Below are 25,610 nucleotides of genomic sequence, written 5' to 3'. Positions count from 1 at the left end.
GATTAACACTACCTTGGCAATTTTATGACTTGTTTTCGGCATTTTTCCCTCTGTAGACTCTATGTCTAACTTTCAAAACTCTTTAAGCTGATGTGTGGAAACTAGCAGCTATGATGTCTCCCATAAAAAACACACAGAATCAGAGTGATTCCTACTTTTTTTTCTTTGCAGCACATTTAGCAGTACCAATATGAAAGTCAAAATTAATCAATACTGAGCTGTGTGAATGTGAATTCAGCTTTGGAGTAAACTAAATCAACCGCTTGATGATGCAACTTCACCTGCCTTTAACTGCCCAAATCTGATAGCCTTTCAATGGGCTGAATACTCATCACTCCTCTTCCCCTGTTTCCTATACATAGAGTATAAAAAGAGATGTAACCTGACACCTCATTATGCTGGCAGACTATGTGCTGGCTTTGGTTTTGGGTATGTACACACATATGAAAAAAATCAACATATCTGAAGATACATTTAGATGAATCTGAAGTAAATCTTGAAAAATGTGCTACGTTTGTTCAGAAGGAACCTGGATAGCTCAGTCGGTAGAGCATCAGACTTTTATTTTGAGGGTCCAGGGTTCAAGTCCCTGTTCAGGCATTAAGCTTTTAAATCTCAAAAGATCCCTTTGTATTGTTTAAATCTCAGCTTGTGCTTGAAGATTAGTTGCATGCTTAATGCACTTGTTTGACATGAGAAATAAAATGCTCTTTTACAGTAGAGAAAAAAACAAAAAACATGTCTTTGAATATGTCCAAACTCACGACAAATCATTGATTATGTGCTTTGTTTTGGATTTGAACAGTCATATTGGATGATAATTTTTCTGAATATACTTAAATATGGACAGAGACATTTTTTTTGAAAATGTTGCAAAAGTGCACTTAGAAAGAACCTGGATAGCTCAGTCTGTAAAGCACCCGTCTTTTAATCTGAGGGTCCATTATTTACATCATTGTTCAGTTTTGAGGCTTTTTAACCTAGACCTATCAATTAGCTTTGTTTAAATCATACCTAGCTTTTCAGAAATAAATGTCATGTGGATATGAGGATTAACACTACTTTGGCAATTTTATGTCTTGTTTTCTGCATTTTTCCCTCTGTAGACTCTATGTCTAACTTTCAGTACTCTTTAAGCTGATGGATGGAAACTAGCAGCTATGATGTCTCCCATAAAAAACACACAGAATCAGAGTGATTCCTACTTTTTTTTCTTTGCAGCACATTTAGCAGTACCAATATGAAAGTCAAAATTAATCAATACTGAGCTGTGTGAATGTGAATTCAGCTTTGGAGTAAACTAAATCAACCGCTTGATGATGCAACTTCACCTGCCTTTAACTGCCCAAATCTGATAGCCTTTCACTGGGCTGAATACTCATCATTCCTCTTCCCCTGTTTCCTATACATAGAGTATAAAAAGAGATGTAACCTGACACCTCATTATGCTGGCAGACTATGTGCTGGCAGACTATGTGCTGGCTTTGGTTTTGGGTATGTACACACATATGAAAAAAATCAACATATCTGAAGATACATTTAGATGAATCGGAAGCAAATCTTAAAAAATGTGTTAAGTTTGTTCAGAAGGAGCCTGGATTCATCTAAATGTCGGTAGAGCATCAGACTTTTAATCTGAGGGTCCAGGGTTCAAGTCCATGTTCAGGCATTAAGCTTTTAAATCTCAACAGATCACTTTGTATTGTTTAAATCTCAGCTTGTGCTTGAAGATTAGTTGCATGCTTAATGCACTTGTATGACATGAGAAATAAAATGCTCTTTTACACTAGAGAAAAAAACATGTCTTTGAATATGTCCAAATTCACGACAAATCATTGATTATGTGCTTGGTTTTGGCTTTCAACAGTCATATTGGATGATAATGTTTCTGAGTATACTTAAATATGGACAGAGACATTTTTTTTGAAAATGTTGCAAAAGTGCACTTAGAAAGAAACTGGATAGCTCAGTCTGTAAAGCACCCGTCTTTTAATCTGAGGGTCCATTATTTACATCATTGCTCAGTTTTGAGGCTTTTTAACCTAGACCTATCATTTAGCTTTGTTTAAATCATACCTAGCTTTTCAGAAATAAATGTCATGTGGATATGAGGATTAACACTACTTTGGCAATTTTATGACTTGTTTTCTGCATTTTTCCCTCTGTAGACTCTATGTCTAACTTTCAGTACTCTTTAAGCTGATGGGTGGAAACTAGCAGCTATGATGTCTCCCATAAAAAACACACAGAATCAGAGTGATTCCTACTTTTTTTTCTTTGCAGCACATTTAGCAGTACCAATATGAAAGTCAAAATTAATCAATACTGAGCTGTGTGAATGTGAATTCAGCTTTGGAGTAAACTAAATCAACCGCTTGATGATGCAACTTCACCTGCCTTTAACTGCCCAAATCTGATAGCCGTTCACTGGGCTGAATACTCATCACTCCTCTTCCCCTGTTTCCTATACATAGAGTATAAAAAGAGATGTAACCTGACACCTCATTATGCTGGCAGACTATGTGCTGGCTTTGGTTTTGGGTATGTACACACATATGAAAAAAATCAACATATCTGAAGATACATTTAGATGAATCTGAAGTAAATCTTGAAAAATGTGCTAGGTTTGTTCAGAAGGAGCCTGGATAGCTCAGTCGGTAGAGCATCAGACTTTTATTCTGAGGGTAAAGGGTTCAAGTCCCTGTTCAGGCATTAAGCTTTTAAATCTCAAAAGATCACTTTGTATTGTTTAAATCTCAGCTTGTGCTTGAAGATTAGTTGCATGCTTAATGCACTTGTTTGACATGAGAAATAAAAAGCTCTTTTACACTAGAGAAAAAAACATGTCTTTGAATATGTCCAAATTCACGACAAATCATTGATTATGTGCTTGGTTTTGGCTTTGAACAGTCATATTGGATGATAATGTTTCTGAGTATACTTAAATATGGACAGAGACATTTTTTTTGAAAATGTTGCAAAAGTGCACATAGAAAGAACCTGGATAGCTCAGTCTGTAAAGCACCCGTCTTTTAATCTGAGGGTCCATTATTTACGTCATTGCTCAGTTTTGAGGCTTTTTAACCTAGACCTATCATTTAGCTTTGTTTAAATCATACCTAGCTTTTCAGAAATAAATGTCATGTGGATATGAGGATTAACACTACTTTGGCAATTTTATGACTTGTTTTCTGCATTTTTCCCTCTGTAGACTCTATGTCTAACTTTCAGTACTCTTTAAGCTGATGGATGGAAACTAGCAGCTATGATGTCTCCCATAAAAAACACACAGAATCAGAGTGATTCCTACTTTTTTTTCTTTGCAGCACATTTAGCAGTACCAATATGAAAGTCAAAATTAATCAATACTGAGCTGTGTGAATGTGAATTCAGCTTTGGAGTAAACTAAATCAACCGCTTGATGATGCAACTTCACCTGCCTTTAACTGCCCAAATCTGATAGCCTTTCACTGGGCTGAATACTCATCATTCCTCTTCCCCTGTTTCCTATACATAGAGTATAAAAAGAGATGTAACCTGACACCTCATTATGCTGGCAGACTATGTGCTGGCAGACTATGTGCTGGCTTTGGTTTTGGGTATGTACACACATATGAAAAAAATCAACATATCTGAAGATACATTTAGATGAATCGGAAGCAAATCTTGAAAAATGTGCTAAGTTTGTTCAGAAGGAGCCTAGATAGCTCAGTCGGTAGAGCATCAGACTTTTAATCTGAGGGTCCAGGGTTCAAGTCCCTGTTCAGGCGTTAAGCTTTTAAATCTCAACAGATCACTTTGTATTGTTTAAATCTCAGCTTGTGCTTGAAGATTAGTTGCATGCTTAATGCACCTGTATGACATGAGAAATAAAATGCTCTTTTACACTAGAGAAAAAAACATGTCTTTGAATATGTCCAAATTCACGACAAATCATTGATTATGTGCTTGGTTTTGGCTTTCAACAGTCATATTGGATGATAATGTTTCTGAGTATACTTAAATATGGACAGAGACATTTGTTTTGAAAATGTTGCAAAAGTGCACTTAGAAAGAAACTGGATAGCTCAGTCTGTAAAGCACCCGTCTTTTAATCTGAGGGTCCATTATTTACATCATTGCTCAGTTTTGAGGCTTTTTAACCTAGACCTATCATTTAGCTTTGTTTAAATCATACCTAGCTTTTCAGAAATAAATGTCATGTGGATATGAGGATTAACACTTCCTTGGCAATTTTTTGACTTGTTTTCTGCATTTTTCCCTCTGTAGACTCTATGTCTAACTTTCAGTACTCTTGAAGCTGATGGGTGGAAACTAGCAGCTATGATGTCTCCCATAAAAAAACACACAGAATCAGAGTGATTCCTACTTTTTTTTCTTTGCAGCACATTTAGCAGTACCAATATGAAAGTCAAAATTAATCAATACTGAGCTGTGTGAATGTGAATTCAGCTTTGGAGTAAACTAAATCAACCGCTTGATGATGCAACTTCACCTGCCTTTAACTGCCCAAATCTGATAGCCTTTCACTGGTCTGAATACTCATCATTCCTCTTCCCCTGTTTTCTATACATAGAGTATAAAAAGAGATGTAACCTGACACCTCATTATGCTGGCAGACTATGTGCTGGCTTTGGTTTTGGGTATGTACACACATATGAAAAAAATCAACATATCTGAAGATACATTTAGATGAATCGGAAGTAAATCATGAAAAATGTGCTAAGTTTGTTCAGAAGGAGCCTGGATAGCTCAGTTGGTAGATCATCAGACTTTTAATCTGAGGGACCAGTGTTCAATTCCCTGTTCAGGTGTTAAGGTTTTAAATCTCAACAGATCACTTTGTATTGTTTAAATGCTTAATGCACTTGTTTGACATGAGAAATAAAATGCTCTTTTACACTAGAGAAAAACAAAAAACATGTCTTTGAATATGTCCAAACTCATGACAAATCAATGATTATGTGCTTGGTTTTGGCTTTGAACAGTCATATTGAATGATAATTTTTCTGAATATACTTAAATATGGACAGAGACATTTTTTTTGAAAATGTTTCAACAGTGCACTTAGAAAGAACCTGGATAGCTCAGTCAGTAAAGCACCTGTCTTTCAATTTGAGGGTCCATTATTTACGTCATTGTTCAGTTTTGAGGCTTTTTAACCTAGACCTATCATTTAGCTTTGTTTAAATCATACCTAGCTTTTCAGAAATAAATGTCATGTGGATTTGAGGATTAACACTACTTTGGCAATTTTATGACTTGTTTTCTGCATTTTTCCCTCTGTAGACTCTATGTCTAACTTTCAGTACTCTTTAAGCTGATGGGTGGAAACTAGCAGCTATGATGTCTCCCATAAAAAAACACACAGAATCAGAGTGATTCCTACTTTTTTTTCTTTGCAGCACATTTAGCAGTACCAATATGAAAGTCAAAATTAATCAATACTGAGCTGTGTGAATGTGAATTCAGCTTTGGAGTAAACTAAATCAACCGCTTGATTATGCAACTTCACCTGCCTTTAACTGCCCAAATCTGATAGCCTTTCACTGGGCTGAATACTCATCACTCCTCTTCCCCTGTTTCTTATACATAGAGTATAAAAAGAGATGTAACCTGACACCTCATTATGCTGGCAGACTATGTGCTGGCTTTGGTTTTGGGTATGTACACACATATGAAAAAAATCAACATATCTGAAGATACATTTAGATGAATCGGAAGTAAATCTTGAAAAATGTGCTAAGTTTGTTCAGAAGGAGCCTGGATAGCTCAGTTGGTAGAGCATCAGACTTTTAATCTGATGGTCCAGGATTCAATTCCCTGTTCAGGTGTTAAGTTTTTAAATCTCAACAGATCACTTTGTATTGTTTAAATCTCAGCTTGAAAATTAGTTGCATGCTTAATGCACTTGTTTAACATGAGAAATAAAATGCTCTTTTACACTAGAGAAAAAAACAAAAAACATGTCTTTGAATATGTCCAAAGTCACGACAAAACATTGATTATGTGCTTGGTTTTGGCTTTGAACAGTCATATTGAATGTTAATTTTTCTGAGTATACTTAAATATGGACAGAGACATTTTTTTTGAAGATGTTGCAAAAGTGCACTTAGAAAGAACCTTGATAGCTCAGTCAATAAAGCACCCGTCTTTTAATCTGAGGATCCATTATTTATGTCATTGTTCAGTTTTGAGGCTTTTTAACCTAGACCTAGCATTTAGCTTTGTTTAAATCATACCTAGCTTTTCAGAAATAAATGTCATGTGGATATGAGGATTAACACTTCCTTGGCAATTTTTTGACTTGTTTTCTGCATTTTTTCCCTCTGTAAACTCTATGTCTAACTTTCAGTGCTCTTTAAGCTGATCGGTGGAAACAAGCAGCTCTGATGTCTCCCATAAAAAATACACAGAATCAGAGTGATTCCTACTTTTTCTTCTTTGCAGCACATTTAGCAGTACCAATATGAAAGTCAAAATTAATCAATACTGAGCTGTGTGAATGTGAATTCAGCTTTGGAGTAAATAAATCAATCGCTTGATGATGCAGCTTCACCTGCCTTTAACTGCCCAAATCTGATAGCCCTTCACTGGGCTGAATACTCTCCACTCCTCTTCCCCTGTTTCCTATACATAGAGTATAAAAAGAGATGTAACCTGACACCTCATTATGCTGGCAGACTATGTGCTGGCTTTGTTTTGGGTATGTACACACATATGAAAAAAATCAACATATCTGAAGATACATTTAGATGAATCGGAAGTAAATCTTGAAAAATGTGCTAAGCTTGTTCAGAAAGAGCCTGGATAGCTCAGTTGGTAGAGCATCAGATTTTTAATCTGAGGGTACAGGGTTCAAGTCCCTGTTCAGGCATTAAGCTTTTAAATCTCAACAGATCACTTTGTATTGTTTAAATCTCAGCTTGTGCTTGAAGATTAGTTGCATGCTTAATGCACTTGTTAGACATGAGAAATAAAATGCTCTTTTACACTAGAGAAAAAACAATAAACATGTCTTTGAATATGTCCAAACTCACGACAAATCATTGATTATGATCTTGGTTTTGGCTTTAACAGTCATATTGAATGATAATATTTCTGAATATACTTAAATATGGACAGAGACATTTTTTTTGAAAATGTTGCAACAGTGCACTTAGAAAGAAAATTGGATAGCTCAGTCAGTAAAGCACCCGTCTTTCAATCTGAGGGTCCATTATTTACATCATTGTTCAGTTTTGAGGCTTTTTAACCTAGACCTATCATTTAGCTTTGTTTAAATCATACCTAGATTTCAGAAATAAATGTCATGTGGATATGAGGATTAACACTTCCTTGGCAATTTTATGACTTGTTTTCTGCATTTTTCCCTCTGTAGACTCTATGTCTAACTTTCAGTACTCTTTAAGCTGATGGGTGGAAACTAGCAGCTATGATGTCTCCCATAAAAAAACACACAGAATCAGAGTGATTCCTACTTTTTTTTCTTTGCAGCACATTTAGCAGTACCAATATGAAAGTCAAAATTAATCAATACTGAGCTGTGTGAATGTGAATTCAGCTTTGGAGTAAACTAAATCAAACGCTTGATGATGCAACTTCACCTGCCTTTAACTGCCCAAATCTGATAGCCTTTCACTGGGCTGAATACTCATCACTCCTCTTCCCCTGTTTCCTATACATAGAGTATAAAAAGAGATGTAACCTGACACCTCATTATGCTGGCAGACTATGTGCTGGCTTTGGTTTTGGGTATGTACACACATATGAAAAAAATCAACATATCTGAAGATACATTTAGATGAATCGTAAGTAAATCTTGAAAAATGTGCTAAGCTTGTTCGGAAGGAGCGTGGAAAGCTCAGTCAGTAGAGCATCAGAATTTTAATCTGAGGGTCCAGGGTTCAAGTCCCTGTTCAGGTGTTAAGTTTTTAAATCTCAACAGATCATTTTGTATTGTTTAAATCTCAGCTTGTGTTTGAAGATTAGTTGCATGCTTAATGCACTTGTTTGACATGAGAAATAAAATGCTCTTTTACACTAGAGAAAAAAACAAAAAACATGTTTTTGAATATGTCCAAACTCATGACAAATCATTGATTATGTGCTTGGTTTTGGCTTTGAACAGTCATATTGGATGATAATTTTTCTGAGTATACTTAAATATGGACAGAGACATTTTTTTTGAAAATGTTGCAAAAGTGCCCTTAGAAAGAACCTGGATAGCTCAGTCTGTAAAGCACCCGTCTTTTAATCTGAGGGTCCATTGTTTACATCATTGTTCAGTTTTGAGGCTTTTAAACCTAGACCTATCATTTAGCTTTGTTTAAATCATACCTAGCTTTTCAGAAATAAATGTCATGTGGATATGAGCAATAACACTACTTTGACAATTTTTTGACTTGTTGTCTGCATTTTTTCCCTCTGTAAACTCTATGTCCAACTTTCAGTGCTCTTTAAGCTGATCGGTGGAAACAAGCAGCTCTGATGTCTCCCATAAAAAACACACAGAATCAGAGTGATTCCTACTTTTTCTTCTTTGCAGCACATTTAGCATTACCAATATGAAAGTCAAAATTAATCAATACTGAGCTGTGTGAATGTGAATTCAGCGTTGGAGTAAATAAATCAATCGCTTAATGATGCAGCTTCACCTGCCTTTAACTGCCCAAATCTGATAGCCTTTCACTGAGCTGAATACTCATCACTCCTCTTCCCCTGTTTCCTATACATAGAGTATAAAAAGAGATGTAACCTGACACCTCATTATGCTGGCAGACTATGTGCTGGCTTTGGTTTTGGGTATGTACACACATATGAAAAAAATCAACATATCTGAATATACATTTAGATGAATCAGAAGTAAATCTTGAAAAATGTGCTAATTTTGTTCGGAAGGAGCCTGGATAGCTCAGTCGGTAGAGCATCAGACATTAAGGCATTAAGTTTTTAAATCTCAACAGATCACTTTGTATTGTTTAAATCTCAGCTTGTGCTTGAAGATTAGTTGCATGCTTAATGCACTTGTTTGACATGAGAAATAAAATGCTCTTTTACACTAGAGAAGAAACAAAAACATGTCTTTGAATATGTCCAAACTCACGACAAATCATTGATTATGTGCTTGGTTTTGGCTTTGAACAGACATATTGAATGACAATTTTTCTGAATATACTTAAATATGAACAGAGACATTTTTTTTTAAAATGTTGCAACAGTGCACTTAGAAAGAAAATTGGATAGCTTAGTCAGTAAAGCACCCGTCTTTCAATCTGAGGGTCCATTATTTACGTCATTGTTCAGTTTTGAGGCTTTTTAACCTAGACCTATCATTTAGCTTTGTTTAAATCATACCTAGCTTTTCAGAAATAAATGTCATGTGGATATGAGGGTTAACACTACTTTGGCAATTTTATGACTTGTTTTCTGTATTTTTCCCTCTGTAGACTCTATGTCTAACTTTCAGTACTCTTTAAGCTGATGGGTGGAAACTAGCAGCTATGATGTCTCCCATAAAAAAACACACAGAATCAGAGTGATTCCTACTTTTTTTTCTTTGCAGCACATTTAGCAGTACCAATATGAAAGTCAAAATTAATCAATACTGAGCTGTGTGAATGTGAATTCAGCTTTGGAGTAAACTAAATCAACCGCTTGATGATGCAACTTCACCTGCCTTTAACTGCCCAAATCTGATAGCCCTTCACTGGCCTGAATACTTTCCACTCCTCTTCCCCTGTTTCCTATACATAGAGTATAAAAAGAGATGTAACCTGACACCTTATTATGCTGGCAGACTATGTGCTGGCTTTGGTTTTGGGTATGTACACACATATGAAAAAAATCAACATATCTGAAGATACATTTAGATGAATCGGAAGTAAATCTTGAAAAATGTGCTAAGATTTCTTGGAAGGAGCCTGGATAGCTCAGTCAGTAGAGCATCAGACTTTTAATCTGATAGACCAGGGTTTAAGTCCCTGTTCAGGTGTCAAGTTTTTAAATCTCAACAGATCACTTTGTATTGTTTAAATCTCAGCTTGAAAATTAGTTGCATGCTTAATGCACTTGTTTAACATGAGAAATAAAATGCTCTTTTACACTAGAGAAAAAAACAAAAAACATGTCTTTGAATATGTCCAAAGTCACGACAAAACATTGATTATGTGCCTGGTTTTGGCTTTGAACAGTCATATTGAATGTTAATTTTTCTGAGTATACTTAAATATGGACAGAGACATTTTTTTTGAAAATGTTGCAAAAGTGCACTTAGAAAGAACCTGGATAGCTCAGTCATTAAAGCACCCGTCTTTTAATCTGAGGATCCATTATTTATGTCATTGTTCAGTTTTGAGGCTTTTTAACCTAGACCTATCATTTAGCTTTGTTTAAATCATACCTAGCTTTTCAGAAATAAATGTCATGTGGATATGAGGATTAACACTACTTTGACAATTTTATGACTTGTTGTCTGCATTTTTTCCCTCTGTAAACTCTATGTCCAACTTTCAGTGCTCTTTAAGCTGATCGGTGGAAACAAGCAGCTCTGATGTCTCCCATAAAAAACACACAGAATCAGAGTGATTCTTACTTTTTCTTCTTTGCAGCACATTTAGCAGTACCAATATGAAAGTCAAAATTAATCAATACTGAGCTGTGTGAATGTGAATTCAGCTTTGGATTAAATAAATCAATCGCTTGATGATGCAGCTTCACCTGCATTTAACTGCCCAAATCTGATAGCCTTTCACTGAACTGAATACTCATCACTCCTCTTCCCCTGTTTCCTATACATAGAGTATAAAAAGAGATGTAACTTGACACCTCATTATGCTGGCAGACTATGTGCTGGCTTTGGTTTTGGGTATGTACACACATATGAAAAAAATCAGCATATCTGAAGATACATTTAGATGAATCAGAAGTAAATCATGAAAAATGTGCTAATTTTGTTCGGAAGGAGCCTGGATAGCTCAGTCGGTAGAGCATCAGACATTAAGGCATTAAGTTTTTAAATCTCAACAGATCACTTTGTATTGTTTAAATCTCAGCTTGTGCTTGAAGATTAGTTGCATGATTAATGCAGTTGTTTGACATGAGAAATAAAATGCTCTTTTACACTAGAGAAAAAACAAAAAACATGTCTTTGAATATGTCCAAACTCACGACAAATCATTGATTATGTGCTTGGTTTTGGCTTTGAACAGACATATTGAATGACAATTTTTCTGAATATACCTAAATATGGACAGAGACATTTTTTTTTTAAATGTTTCAACAGTGCACTTAGAAAGAAAATTGGATAGCTTAGTCAGTAAAGCACCCGTCTTTCAATCTGAGGGTCCATTATTTACGTCATTGTTCAGTTTTGAGGCTTTTTAACCTAGACCTATCATTTAGCTTTGTTTAAATCATACCTAGCTTTTCAGAAATAAATGTAATGTGGATATGAGGATTAACACTACTTTGACAATTTTATGACTTGTTGTCTGCATTTTTTCCCTCTGCAAACTCTATGTCCAACTTTCAGTGCTCTTTAAGCTGATCGGTGGAAACAAGCAGCTCTGATGTCTCCCATAAAAAAACACACAGAATCAGAATGATTCCTACTTTTTTTTCTTTGCAGCACATTTAGCAGTACCTATATGAAAGTCAAAATTAATCAATACTGAGCTGTGTGAATATGAATTCAGCTTTGGAGTAAACTAAATCAACCGCTTGATGATGCAACTTCACCTGCCTTTAACTGCCCAAATCTGATAGCCTTTCACTGGGCTGAATACTCATCACTCCTCTTCCCCTGTTTCCTCTACATAGAGTATGAAAAGAGATGTAACCTGACACCTCATTATGCTGGCAGACTATATGCTGGCTTTTGTTTTGGGTATGTACACACATATGAAAAAATTCAAAATATCTGAAGATACATTTAGATGAATCAGAATTAAATCTTGAAAAATGTGCTACACTTGTTTGGAAGGCTCCTGGATAGCTCAGTTGGTAGAGCATCAGTGTTTTAATCTGAGTGTCCAGGGTTCAAGTCCCTGGTCAGACTTTATATTTTTAAACCTCAACAGTACACTTTGTATTCTTTAAATCTCAGCTTGTGCTTGAAGATTAATTGCATGCTTAATGCACTTGTTTGACATGAGAAATAAAATGCTCTTTTACACTAGACAAAAAAACAAAAAACATGTCTTTGAGTATGTTTAAACTCACGACAAATCATTGGTTATGTGCTTGGTTTTGGGTTTGAACAGTCATATTGAATGATAATTTTTCTGAGTATACTTAAATATGGACAGAGACATTTTTTTTGAAAATGTTGCAAAAGTGCACTTAGAAAGAACCTGGATAGGTCAGTCAGTAAAGCACCCATCTTTTAATCTGAGGGTCCATTATTTACGTCATTGTTCAGTTTTGAGCCTTTTCAACCTAGACCTATCATTTAGAATTGTTTAAATCATACCTAGCTTTTCAGAAATAAATGTCATGTGGATATGAGGATTAACACTACTTTGGCAATTTTATGACTTGTTTTCTGCATTTTTCCCTCTGTAGACTCTATGTCTAACTTTCAGTACTCTTTAAGCTGATGGGTGGAAACTAGCAGCTATGATGTCTCCCATAAAAAAACACACAGAATCAGAGTGATTCCTACTTTTTTTTTTTTGCAGCACATTTAGCAGTACCAATATGAAAGTCAAAATTAATCAATACTGAGCTGTGTGAATGTGAATTCAGCTTTGGAGTAAACTAAATCAACCGCTTGATGATGCAACTTCACCTGCCTTTAACTGCCCAAATCTGATAGCCCTTCACTGGGCTGAATACTCTCCACTCCTCTTCCCCTGTTTCCTATACATAGAGTATAAAAAGAGATGTAACCTGACACCTCATTATGCTGGCAGACTATGTGCTGGCTTTGGTTTTGGGTATGTACACACATATGAAAAAAATCAACATATCTGAAGATACATTTAGATGAATCGGAAGTAAATCTTGAAAAATGTGCTAAGTTTGCTTTGAAGGAGCCTGGATAGCTCAGTCGGTAGAGCATCAGAATTTTAATCTGATGGTCCAGGTTTCAAGTCCCTGTTCAGGTGTTCAGTTTTTAAATCTCAACAGATCACTTTGTATTGTTTAAATCTCAGCTTGAAAATTAGTTGCATGCTTAATGCACTTGTTTAACATGAGAAATAAAATGCTCTTTTACACTAGAGAAAAAAACAAAAAACATGTCTTTGAATATGTCCAAAGTCACGACAAAACATTGATTATGTGCCTGGTTTTGGCTTTGAACAGTCATATTGAATGTTAATTTTTCTGAGTATACTTAAATATGGACAGAGACATTTTTTTTGAAAATGTTGCAAAAGTGCACTTAGAAAGAACCTGTATAGCTCAGTCAATAAAGCACCCGTCTTTTAATCTGAGGATCCATTATTTATGTCATTGTTCAGTTTTGAGGCTTTTTAACCTAGACCTATCATTTAGCTTTGTTTAAATCATACCTAGCTTTTCAGAAATAAATGTCATGTGGATATGAGGATTAACACTACTTTGACAATTTTATGACTTGTTGTCTGCATTTTTTCCCTCTGTAAACTCTATGTCCAACTTTCAGTGCTCTTTAAGCTGATCGGTGGAAACAAGCAGCTCTGATGTCTCCCATAAAAAACACACAGAATCAGAGTGATTCCTACTTTTTCTTCTTTGCAGCACATTTAGCAGTACCAATATGAAAGTCAAAATTAATCAATACTGAGCTGTGTGAATGTGAATTCAGCTTTAGATTAAATAAATCAATCGCTTGATGATGCAGCTTCACCTGCCTTTAACTGCCCAAATCTGATAGCCTTTCACTGAGCTGAATACTCAACACTCCTCTTCCCCTGTTTCCTATACATAGAGTATAAAAAGAGATGTAACCTGACACCTCATTATGCTGGCAGACTATGTGCTGGCTTTGGTTTTGCGTGTGTTCACACATATGAAAAAAATCACCATATCTGAAGATACATTTAGATGAATCGGAAGTAAATCTTGAAAAATGTGCTAATTTTGTTCGGAAAGAGCCTGGATAGCTCAGTCGGTAGAGCATCAGACATTAAGGCATTAAGTTTTTAAATCTCAACAGATCACTTTGTATTGTTTAAATCTCAGCTTGTGCTTGAAGATTAGTTGCATGCTTAATGCACTTGTTTGACATGAGAAATAAAATGCTCTTTTACACTAGAGAAAAAACAAAAAACATGTCTTTGAATATGTCCAAACTCACGAAAAATAATTCATTATGTGCTTGGTTTTGGCTTTGAACAGAAATATTGAATGATAATTTTTCTGAATATACTTAAATATGGACAGAGACATTTTTTTTTAAAATGTTGCAACAGTGCACTTAGAAAGAAAATTGGATAGCTTAGTCAGTAAAGCACCCGTCTTTCAATCTGAGGGTCCATTATTTACGTCATTGTTCAGTTTTGAGGCTTTTTAACCTAGACCTATCATTTAGCTTTGTTTAAACCATACCTAGCTTTTCAGAAATAAATGTCATGTGGATATGAGGATTAACACTACTTTGGCAATTTTATGACTTGTTTTCTGCATTTTTCCCTCTGTAGACTCTATGTCTAACTTTCAGTACTCTTTAAGCTGATGGGTGGAAACTAGCAGCTTTGATGTCTCCCATAAAAAAACACACAGAATCAGAGTGATTCCTACTTTTTTTTCTTTGCAGCACATTTAGCAGTACCAATATGAAAGTCAAAATTAATCAATACTGAGCTGTGTGAATGTGAATTCAGCTTTGGAGTAAACTAAATCAACCGCTTGATGATGCAACTTCACCTGCCTTTAACTGCCCAAATCTGATAGCCCTTCACTGGGCTGAATACTCTCCACTCCTCTTCCCCTGTTTCCTATACATAGAGTATAAAAAGAGATGTAACCTGACACCTCATTATGCTGGCAGACTATGTGCTGGCTTTGGTTTTGGGTATGTACACACATATGAAAAAAATCAACAAATCTGAAGATACATTTAGATGAATCGGAAGTAAATATTGAAAAATGTGCTAAGTTTGCTCAGAAGGATCCCGGATAGCTCAGTCGGTAGAGCATAAGACTCTTAATCTGATGGTCCAGGGTTCAAGTCCCTGTTCAGGTGTTCAGTTTTTAAATCTCAACAGATCACTTTGTATTGTTTAAATCTCAGCTTGAAAATTAGTTGCATGCTTAATGCACTTGTTTAACATGAGAAATAAAATGTTCTTTTACACTAGAGAAAAAAACAAAAAACATGTCTTTGAATATGTCCAAAGTCACGACAAAACATTGATTATGTGCCTGGTTTTGGCTTTGAACAGTCATATTGAATGTTAATTTTTCTGAGTATACTTAAATATGGACAGAGACATTTTTTTTGAAAATGTTGCAAAACTGCACTTAGAAAGAACCTGGATAGCTCAGTCAATAAAGCACCCGTCTTTTAATCTGAGGATCCATTATTTATGTCATTGTTCAGTTTTGAGGCTTTTTAACCTAGACCTATCATTTAGCTTTGTTTAAATCATACCTAGCTTTTCAGAAATAAATGTCATGTGAATATGAGGATTAACACTACTTTGACAATTTTATGACTTGTTGTCTGCATTTTTTCCCTTTGTAAACTCTATGTCCAACTTTCAGTGCTCTTTAAGCTGATCGGTGGAAACAAGCAGCTCTGATGTCTCCCATAAAAAAACACACAGAATCAGAATGATTCCTACTTTTTTTTCTTTGCAGCACATTTAGCAGTACCAATATGAAAGACAAAATTCATCAATACTGAGCTGTGTGAATATGAATTCAGCTTTGGAGTAAACTAAATCAACCGCTTGATGATGCAACTTCACCTGCCTTTAACTGCCCAAATCTGATAGCCCTTCACTGGGCTGAATACTCATCACTCCTCTTCCCCTGTTTCCTCTACATAGAGTATGAAAAGAGATGTAACCTGACACCTCATTATGCTGGCAGACTATATGCTGGCTTTTGTTTTGGGTATGTACACACATATGAAAAAATTCAAAATATCTGAAGATACATTTAGATGAATCGGAATTAAATCTTGAAAAATGTGCTACACTTGTTTGGAAGGATACTGGATAGCTCAGTTGGTAGAGCATCAGTGTTTTAATTTGAGTGTCCAGGGTTCAAGTCCCTGTTCAGGCTTCAAATTTTTATATCTCAACAGATCACTTTGTATTGTTTAAATCTCAGCTTGTGCTTAAAGATTAGTTGCATGCTTAATGCACTTGTTTGACATGAAAAATAAAATGGTCTTTTACACTAGAGAAAAAAACAAAAAACATGTCTTTGAATATGTCCAAACTCACAACAAATCATTGATTATGTGCTTGGTTTTGGGTTTGAACAGTCATATTGAATGATAATTTTTCTGAGTATACTTAAATATGGACAGAGATATTTTTTTTGAAAATGTTGCAAAAGTGCACTTAGAAAGAACCTGGATAGGTCAGTCAGTAAAGCACCCGTCTTTTAATCTGAGGGTTCATTATTTACGTCATTGTTCAGTTTTGAGTCTTTTCAACCTAGACCTATCACTTAGAATTGTTTAAATCATACCTAGCTTTTCAGAAATAAATGTCATGTGGATATGAGTATTAACACTGCTTTGGCAATTTTATGACTTGTTTTCTGCATTTTTCCCTCTGTAGACTTTATGTCTAACTTTCAGTACTCGTTAAGCTGATGGGTGGAAACTAGTAGCTATGATGTCTCCCATAAAAAACTCACAGAATCAGAGTGATTCCTACTTTTTTTTCTTTGCAGCACATTTAGCAGTACCAATATGAAAGTCAAAATTAATCAATACTGAGCAGTGTGAATGTGAATTCAGCTTTGGAGTAAACTAAATCAATCGCTTTATGATGCAGCTTCACCTGCCTTTAACTGCCCAAATCTGATAGCCTTTCACAGGGCTGAATACTCATCACTCCTATTCCCCTGTTTCCTATACATAGAGTATAAAAAGAGATGTAACCTGACACCTCATTATGCTGGCAGACTATGTGCTGGCTTTGCTTGTGGGTATGTACACACATATGAAAAAAATCTACATATCTGAAGATACATTTAGATGAATCGGAAGTAAATCTTGAAAAATGTGCTACGCTTGTTTGGAAGGATCCTGGATAGCTCAGTTGGTAGAGCATCAGACTTTTAATCTGAGGGTCCAGGGTTCAAGTTCCTGTGCAAGCTTCAAATTTTTATATCTCAACAGATCACTTTGTATTGTTTAAATCTCAGCTTGTGCTTGAAGATTAGTTGCATGCTTAATGCACTTGTTTGACATGAGAAATAAAATGCTCTTTTACACTAGAGAAAAAAACAAAAAACATGTCTTTGAGTATGTTTAAACTCACGACAAATCATTGATTATGTGCTTGGTTTTGGCTTTGAACAGTCATATTGAATGATAATTTTTCTGAGTATACTTAAATATGGACAGAGACATTTTTTTTGAAAATGTTGCAAAAGTGCACTTAGAAAGAACTTGGATAGCTCAGTCAGTAAAGCTCCCATCTTTTAATCTGAGGGTCCATTATTTACGTCATTGTTCAGTTTTGAGGCTTTTTAACCTAGACCTATCATTTAGCCTTGTTTAAATCATACCTAGCTTTTCAGAAATAAATTTCATGTGAATATGAGGATTAACACTGCGTTGGCAATTTTATGACTTGTTTTCTGCATTTTTCCCTCTGTAGACTCTATGTCTAACTTTCAGTACTCTTTAAGCTGATGGGTGGAAACTAGCAGCTATGACGTCTCCCATAAAAACACACAGAATCAGAGTGATTCCTACTTTTTTTTCTTTGTAGCACATTTATCAGTAACAATATGAAAGTCAAAATTAATCAATACTGAGCTGTGTGAATGTGAATTCAGCTTTGGAGTAAACTAAATCAATCGCTTGATGATGCAGCTTCACCTGCCTTTAATTGCCCAAATCTGATAGCCTTTCACTGGGCTGAATACTCATCACTCCTCTTCCCCTGTTTCCTATACATAGAGTATAATAAGAGATGTAACCTGACACCTCATTATGCTGGAACACTATGTGCTGGCTTTAGTTTTTGGTATGTACACACATATGAAAAAAATCAACATATCTGAAGATACATTTAGATGAATCAGAAGTAAATCTTGAAAAATGTGCCAAGTTTGTTTGGAAGGAGCGTGGATATCTCAGTCGGTAGAGCATCAGACTTTTAATCTTAGTGTCCAGGGTTCAAGTACCTGTTCAGGCGTTAAGTTTCTAAATCTCAACAGATCACTTTGTATTGTTTAAATCTCAGCTTGTGCTTGAAGACTAGTTGCATGCTTAATGCACTTGTTTGATATGAAAAATAAAATGGTCTTTTACACTAGAGAAAAAAAAAAAAAACATGTCTTTGAATATGTCCAAACTCACAACAAATCATTGATTATGTGCTTGGTTTTGGGTTTGAACAGTCATATTGAATGATAATTTTTCTGAGTATACTTAAATATGGACAGAGACATTTGTTTTGAAAATGTTGCAGAAGTGCACTTAGAAAGAACCTGGATAGCTCAGTCAGTAAAGCACCCATCTTTTAATCTGAGGGTCCATTATTTACGTCATTGTTCAGTTTTGAGGCTTTTTAACCTAGACCTATCATTTAGCTTTGTTTAAATCATACCTAGCTTTTCAGAAATAAATGTCATGTGGATATGAGGATTAACACTAGAGATGAGCGGTGTTCGACTAGAACTGTTCGCCCATCTCAAATTCGAGCTGTTTTGGGCGGTGTTCGAGTTGTTCGACGAACCCGAACGATTTGCAAAAAATTCGGCTGTTCGAGGTTATGTTCGATAACTGTTCGTGCACCAAAAGCGTGTCCTGCATGTCTGGTGCTATTTAGAGCACCAATCATGCAGGGATTGTCTGCCACTCACTGTAATGCCACAGCCATGGTGGTTGTGGCATTACAGTGATTGCCCAAATCGATGGGAACAGTGCCAACAGTGAAACATGAAAAGCCGGCAATTCAGCAGCGGCATACACCGGTACCCGACAATTTAGAACCGAAAGAATAGAGCTTCACACATAGATTAGATAGATAGAAACATGTCAGTCACATATATATGAAGTACAGTGACAGTGTTGGTTACTGTACTTGTCATATAGCGTAAAGGATTTATCAAAAAAAATAATAGTGTTTTCATGCACCGTCTCTTTAAAAAAGCCGGCCGGCAATTCAGCAGCGGTACCTGACAATTTAGAATAGAAGGAATAGAGAATCACACATAGATTAGATAGATAGAAACATGTCAGTCACATATATATGAAGTACAGTGACAGTGTTGATTACTGTACTTGTCATTTAGTGTAAAGGATCTATCAAAAAAATAATAGTGTTTTCATGCACCGTCTCTTTAAAAAAGCCGGCCGGCAATTCAGCATCTGTACCCAACAATTTAGAATAGAAGGAAGAGAGAATCACACATAGATTAGATAGATAGAAACATGTCAGTCACATATATATGAAGCACAGTGACAGTGTTGCTTACTGTACTTGTCATTTAGTGTAAAGGATTTATTAAAAAAAATAATAGTGTTTTCATGCACCGTCTCTTTAAGAAAGCCGGCCGGCAATTCAGCATCTGTACCCGACAATTTATAACAGACAGAATAGAGCTTCACACATAGATTAGATAGATAGAAACATGTCAGTCACATATATATGAAGTACAGTGATAGTGTTGGTTACTGTACTTGTCATTTAGTATTAAAATAAAGGATTTATTAATAAAAAAATTGGCGTGGGGTTCCCCTTAATTTTAGGCTCTAGCGGAGGTTAATCAGACAGCTGGGGCAGATGTTTGAAGCCTTGGAAGGGGGTAATACCCACGGAGCTTCCCAGGCTACTAATATCAGCCCCCAGCTGAATACATAGCCTTTACTAGCTATTAAAATGGGGGACCCCCCCAAAAAATGACGTGGGGTCCCCCCTAATTTAATAGCTAGCAAAGGCTAGGCAGGCAGCTGGGGGCTGATATTAATAGCCCAGGAAGGGAGCCATGAATATTGGCCCCCTCCCAGGTTAGAAACACCAGCCGTCAGCCGCCCCAGAAATGGCGCATTCATAGGATGAGCCAATTCTGGCACTTAGCCTCGCTCTTCCACGCTGCCCTGGTGCGGTGGCAGGGGGTAATAGGGCTGGGGTTGATGTCAGCTTATAATGCCAGCTGACATCAAGCCCAGGTTAGTAATGGAGAGGCGTCTATAAGACACCCCCATTACTAACCCCATAGTCAAAGTTAAAAAAAACACAAACACCCAGAATAAAGTCCTTTAATTGAAATAAAGACACAATTCTTTATTGTTCTAAATTAAACCATACTTACCGTCGCGCCCATTCCAGCTGAAGCCAACGATCTCCTGTAATAAAAATAAAATAATAAAGCAATCTCATCCTTACCTTTCCATGGTTCCCACGACAGCTTCAGCTCTGCTACATCGAGATGACAGGCTGGACCGCAGCAGAACGCCGCCATCCAGCCTGTCATCCCGCAGACACTGAGAAGAGCAGGCTTGCTTGCGCTCCACATTGTCTCTCTGTGACGGCATAAAGATGAGCGGAGGTCATGTCCAATGAACTCGGCTCACCTCATGCACGTCACTTACAGCGTGGGAGAATTCTCACGCTGAAGCGCTGAGTGCAGGAGAATTTTCCCACGCTGTCAGTGAGGTGCATGAGGTGAGCTGAGTTCATTGGACATGAGCTCACCTCATGCACGTCACTGACAGCGTGGGAGAATTCTCCTGCACTCAGCACTTCAGCGTGAGAATTTTCCCACGCTGTCAGTGACGTGCATGAGGTGAGCCGAGTTCATTGGACATGACCTCGGCTCATCTTTATGCCGTCACAGAGAGACAATGTGGAGCGCAAGCAAGCCTGCTCTTCTCAGTGTCTGCGGGATGACAGGCTGGATGGCGGCGTTCTGCTGCGGTCCAGCCTGTCATCTCGATGTAGCAGAGCTGAAGCTGTCATGGGAACCATGGAAAGGTAAGGATGAGATTGCTTTATTATTTTATTTTTATTACAGGAGATCGTTGGCTTCAGCTGGAATGGGCGCGACGGTAAGTATGGTTTAATTTAGAACAATAAAGAATTGTGTCTTTATTTCAATTAAAGGACTTTATTCTGGGTGTTTGTGTTTTTTTTAACTTTGACTATGGGGTTAGTAATGGGGGTGTCTTATAGACGCCTCTCCATTACTAACCTGGGCTTGATGTCAGCTGGCATTATAAGCTGACATCAACCCCAGCCCTATTACCCCCTGCCACCGCACCAGGGCAGCGTGGAAGAGCGAGGCTAAGTGCCAGAATTGGCTCATCCTATGAATGCGCCATTTCTGGGGCGGCTGACGGCTGGTATTTCTAACCTGGGAGAGGGCCAATATTCATGGCTCCCTTCCTGGGCTATGAATATCAGCCCCCAGCTGCCTGCCTAGCCTTTGCTAGCTATTAAATTAGGGGGGACCCCACGTCATTTTTTGGGGGGGTCCCCCATTTTAATAGCTAGTAAAGGCTATGTATTCAGCTGGGGGCTGATATTAGTAGCCTGGGAAGCTCCGTGGGTATTACCCCCTTCCAAGGCTTCAAACATCTGCCCCAGCTGTCTGATTAACCTCCGCTAGAGCCTAAAATTAAGGGGAACCCCACGCCAATTTTTTTATTTATAAATCCTTTATTTTAATACTAAATGACAAGTACAGTAACCAACACTATCACTGTACTTCATATATATGTGACTGACATGTTTCTATCTATCTAATCTATGTGTGAAGCTCTATTCTGTCTGTTATAAATTGTCGGGTACAGATGCTGAATTGCCGGCCGGCTTTCTTAAAGAGACGGTGCATGAAAACACTATTATTTTTTTTAATAAATCCTTTACACTAAATGACAAGTACAGTAAGCAACACTGTCACTGTGCTTCATATATATGTGACTGACATGTTTCTTTCTATCTAATCTATGTGTGATTCTCTATTCCTTCTATTCTAAATTGTTGGGTACAGATGCTGAATTGCCGGCCGGCTTTTTTAAAGAGACGGTGCATGAAAACACTATTATTTTTTTGATAGATCCTTTACACTAAATGACAAGTACAGTAATCAACACTGTCACTGTACTTCATATATATGTGACTGACATGTTTCTATCTATCTAATCTATGTGTGATTCTCTATTCCTTCTATTCTAAATTGTCGGGTACCGCTGCTGAATTGCCGGCCGGCTTTTTTAAAGAGACGGTGCATGAAAACACTATTATTTTTTTTGATAAATCCTTTACGCTATATGACAAGTACAGTAACCAACACTGTCACTGTACTTCATATATATGTGACTGACATGTTTCTATCTATCTAATCTATGTGTGAAGCTCTATTCTTTCGGTTCTAAATTGTCGGGTACCGGTGTATGCCGCTGCTGAATTGCCGGCTTTTCATGTTTCACTGTTGGCACTGTTCCCATCGATTTGGTCAATCACTGTAATGCCACAACCACCATGGCTGTGGCATTACAGTGAGTGGCAGACAATCCCTGCATGATTGGTGCTCTAAATAGCACCAGACATGCAGGACACGCTTTTGGTGCACGAACAGTTATCGAACATAACCTCGAACAGCCGAATTTTTTGCAAATCGTTCGGGTTCGTTGAACAACTCGAACACCGCCCAAAACAGCTCGAATTTGAGATTGGCGAACAGTTCTAGTCGAACACCGCTCATCTCTAGTGTTAATCCTCATATCCACATGACATTTATTTCTGAAAAGCTAGGTATGATTTAAACAAAGCTAAATGATAGGTCTAGGTTAAAAATCCTCAAAACTGAACAATGACGTAAATAATGGACCCTCAGATTAAAAGATGGGTGCTTTACTGACTGAGCTATCCAGGTTCTTTCTAAGTGCACTTCTGCAACATTTTCAAAACAAATGTCTCTGTCCATATTTAAGTATACTCAGAAAAATTATCATTCAATATGACTGTTCAAAACCAAAACCAAGCACATAATCAATGATTTGTTGTGAGTTTGGACATATTCAAAGACATGTTTTTTGTTTTTTTCTCTAGTGTAAAAGACCATTTTATTTTTCATATCAAACAAGTGCATTAAGCATGCAACTAGTCTTCAAGCACAAGCTGAGATTTAAACAATACAAAGTGATCTGTTGAGATTTAGAAACTTAACGCCTGAACAGGTACTTGAACCCTGGACACTAAGATTAAAAGTCTGATGCTCTACCGACTGAGATATCCACGCTCCTTCCAAACAAACGTGGCACATTTTTCAAGATTTACTTCCGATTCATCTAAATGTATCTTCAGATATGTTGATTTTTTTCATATGTGTGTACATACCCAAAACTAAAGCCAGCACATAGTGTTCCAGCATAATGAGGTGTCAGGTTACATCTCTTATTATACTCTATGTATAGGAAACAGGGGAAGAGGAGTGATGAGCATTCAGCCCAGTGAAAGGCTATCAGATTTGGGCAATTAAAGGCAGGTGAAGCTGCATCATCAAGTGATTGATTTAGTTTACTCCAAAGCTGAATTCACATTCACACAGCTCAGTATTGATTAATTTTGACTTTCATATTGTTACTGATAAATGTGCTACAAAGAAAAAAAAGTAGGAATCACTCTGATTCTGTGTGTTTTTATGGGAGACGTCATAGCTGCTAGTTTCCACCCATCAGCTTAAAGAGTACTGAAAGTTAGACATAGAGTCTACAGAGGGAAAAATGCAGAAAACAAGTCATAAAATTGCCAACGCAGTGTTAATCCTCATATTCACATGACATTTATTTCTGAAAAGCTAGGTATGATTTAAACAAGGCTAAATGATAGGTCTAGGTTAAAAAGCCTCAAAACTGAACAATGACGTAAATAATGGACCCTCAGATTAAAAGATGGGAGCTTTACTGACTGAGCTATCCAAGTTCTTTCTAAGTGCACTTTTGCAACATTTTCAAAAAAAATGTCTCTGTCCATATTTAAGTATACTCAGAAAAATTATCATTCAATATGACTGTTCAAAGCCAAAACCAAGCACATAATCAATGATTTGTCGTGAGTTTAAACATACTCAAAGACATGTTTTTTGTTTTTTTCTCTAGTGTAAAAGAGCATTTTATTTCTCATGTCAAACAAGTGCATTAAGCATGCAACTAATCTTCAAGCACAAGCTGAGATTTAAACAATACAAAGTGATCTGTTGAGATATAAAAATTTGAAGCTTGCACAGGAACTTGAACCCTGGACCCTCAGATTAAAAGTCTGATGCTCTACCAACTGAGCTATCCAGGATCCTTCCAAACAAGCGTAGCACATTTTTCAAGATTTACTTCCGATTCATCTAAATGTATCTTCAGATATGTTGATTTTTTTCATATGTGTGTATATACCCACAAGCAAAGCCAGCACATAGTCTGCCAGCATAATGAGGTGTCAGGTTACATCTCTTTTTATACTCTATGTATAGGAAACAGGGGAATAGGAGTGATGAGTATTCAGCCCAGTGAAAGGCTATCAGATTTGGCAGTTAAAGGCAGGTGAAGCTGCATCATAAAGCGATTGATTTAGTTTACTCCAAAGCTGAATTCACATTCACACTGCTCAGTATTGATTAATTTTGACTTTCATATTGGTACTGCTAAATGTGCTGCAAAGAAAAAAAAGTAGGAATCACTCTGATTCTGTGAGTTTTTTATGGGAGACATCATAGCTACTAGTTTCCACCCATCAGCTTAAAGAGTACTGAAAGTTAGACATAGAGTCTACAGAGGGAAAAATGCAGAAAACAAGTCATAAAATTGCCAAGGAAGTGTTAATCCTCATATCCACATGACATTTATTTCTGAAAAGCTAGGTATGATTTAAACAATTCTAAATGATAGGTCTAGGTTGAAAAGGCTCAAAACTGAACAATGACGTAAATAATGGACCCTCAGATTAAAAGATGGGTGCTTTACTGACTGACCTATCCAGGTTCTTTCTAAGTGCACTTTTGCAACATTTTCAAAAAAAATGTCTCTGTCCATATTTAAGTATACTCAGAAAAATTATCATTCAATATGACTGTTCAAACCCAAAACCAAGCACATAACCAATGATTTGTCGTGAGTTTCAACATACTCAAAGACATGTTTTTTGTTTTTTTGTCTAGTGTAAAAGAGCATTTTATTTCTCATGTCAAACAAGTGCATTAAGCATGCAACTAATCTTCAAGCACAAGCTGAGATTTAAACAATACAAAGTGTACTGTTGAGGTTTAAAAATATAAAGTCTGACCAGGGACTTGAACCCTGGACACTCAGATTAAAACACTGATGCTCTACCAACTGAGCTATCCAGGAAGCTTCCAAACAAGTGTAGCACATTTTTCAAGATTTAATTCTGATTCATCTAAATGTATCTTCAGATATTTTGAATTTTTTCATATGTGTGTACATACCCAAAACAAAAGCCAGCATGTAGTCTGCCAGCATAATGAGGTGT

At 36.6% G+C, this 25,610-nt stretch overlaps 6 non-coding genes across 6 annotated transcripts; all 6 read left to right on the top strand.

Moving 5' to 3' along the window:
• Nucleotides 1-527: 527 nt before the first annotated feature.
• On the top strand, nucleotides 528-600 carry TRNAK-UUU (transfer RNA lysine (anticodon UUU)). Its single transcript has one exon. It is a non-coding gene; the product is annotated as a tRNA-Lys (tRNA).
• Nucleotides 601-2,639: 2,039 nt separating this feature from the next.
• TRNAK-UUU (transfer RNA lysine (anticodon UUU)) lies at nucleotides 2,640-2,712 on the top strand. Its single transcript has one exon. It is a non-coding gene; the product is annotated as a tRNA-Lys (tRNA).
• Nucleotides 2,713-3,697: 985 nt separating this feature from the next.
• TRNAK-UUU (transfer RNA lysine (anticodon UUU)) lies at nucleotides 3,698-3,770 on the top strand. Its single transcript has one exon. It is a non-coding gene; the product is annotated as a tRNA-Lys (tRNA).
• Nucleotides 3,771-5,761: 1,991 nt separating this feature from the next.
• TRNAK-UUU (transfer RNA lysine (anticodon UUU)) lies at nucleotides 5,762-5,834 on the top strand. Its single transcript has one exon. It is a non-coding gene; the product is annotated as a tRNA-Lys (tRNA).
• Nucleotides 5,835-6,804: 970 nt separating this feature from the next.
• Nucleotides 6,805-6,877, top strand: TRNAK-UUU (transfer RNA lysine (anticodon UUU)). The gene has a single exon. It is a non-coding gene; the product is annotated as a tRNA-Lys (tRNA).
• A 6,159-nt stretch (nucleotides 6,878-13,036) lies between these two features.
• Nucleotides 13,037-13,109, top strand: TRNAK-UUU (transfer RNA lysine (anticodon UUU)). The gene has a single exon. It is a non-coding gene; the product is annotated as a tRNA-Lys (tRNA).
• Nucleotides 13,110-25,610: the final 12,501 nt, after the last annotated feature.

Source organism: Phyllobates terribilis, unplaced genomic scaffold, assembly GCF_046119375.1.
Source record: "Phyllobates terribilis strain yellow unplaced genomic scaffold, ASM4611937v1 Scaffold_1__5_contigs__length_1240528914, whole genome shotgun sequence".
Lineage (NCBI taxonomy): Eukaryota > Metazoa > Chordata > Amphibia > Anura > Dendrobatidae > Phyllobates > Phyllobates terribilis.
Note: the sequence above shows the minus strand (reverse complement) of the source record. Positions and strands in the feature narration are given on the sequence as shown.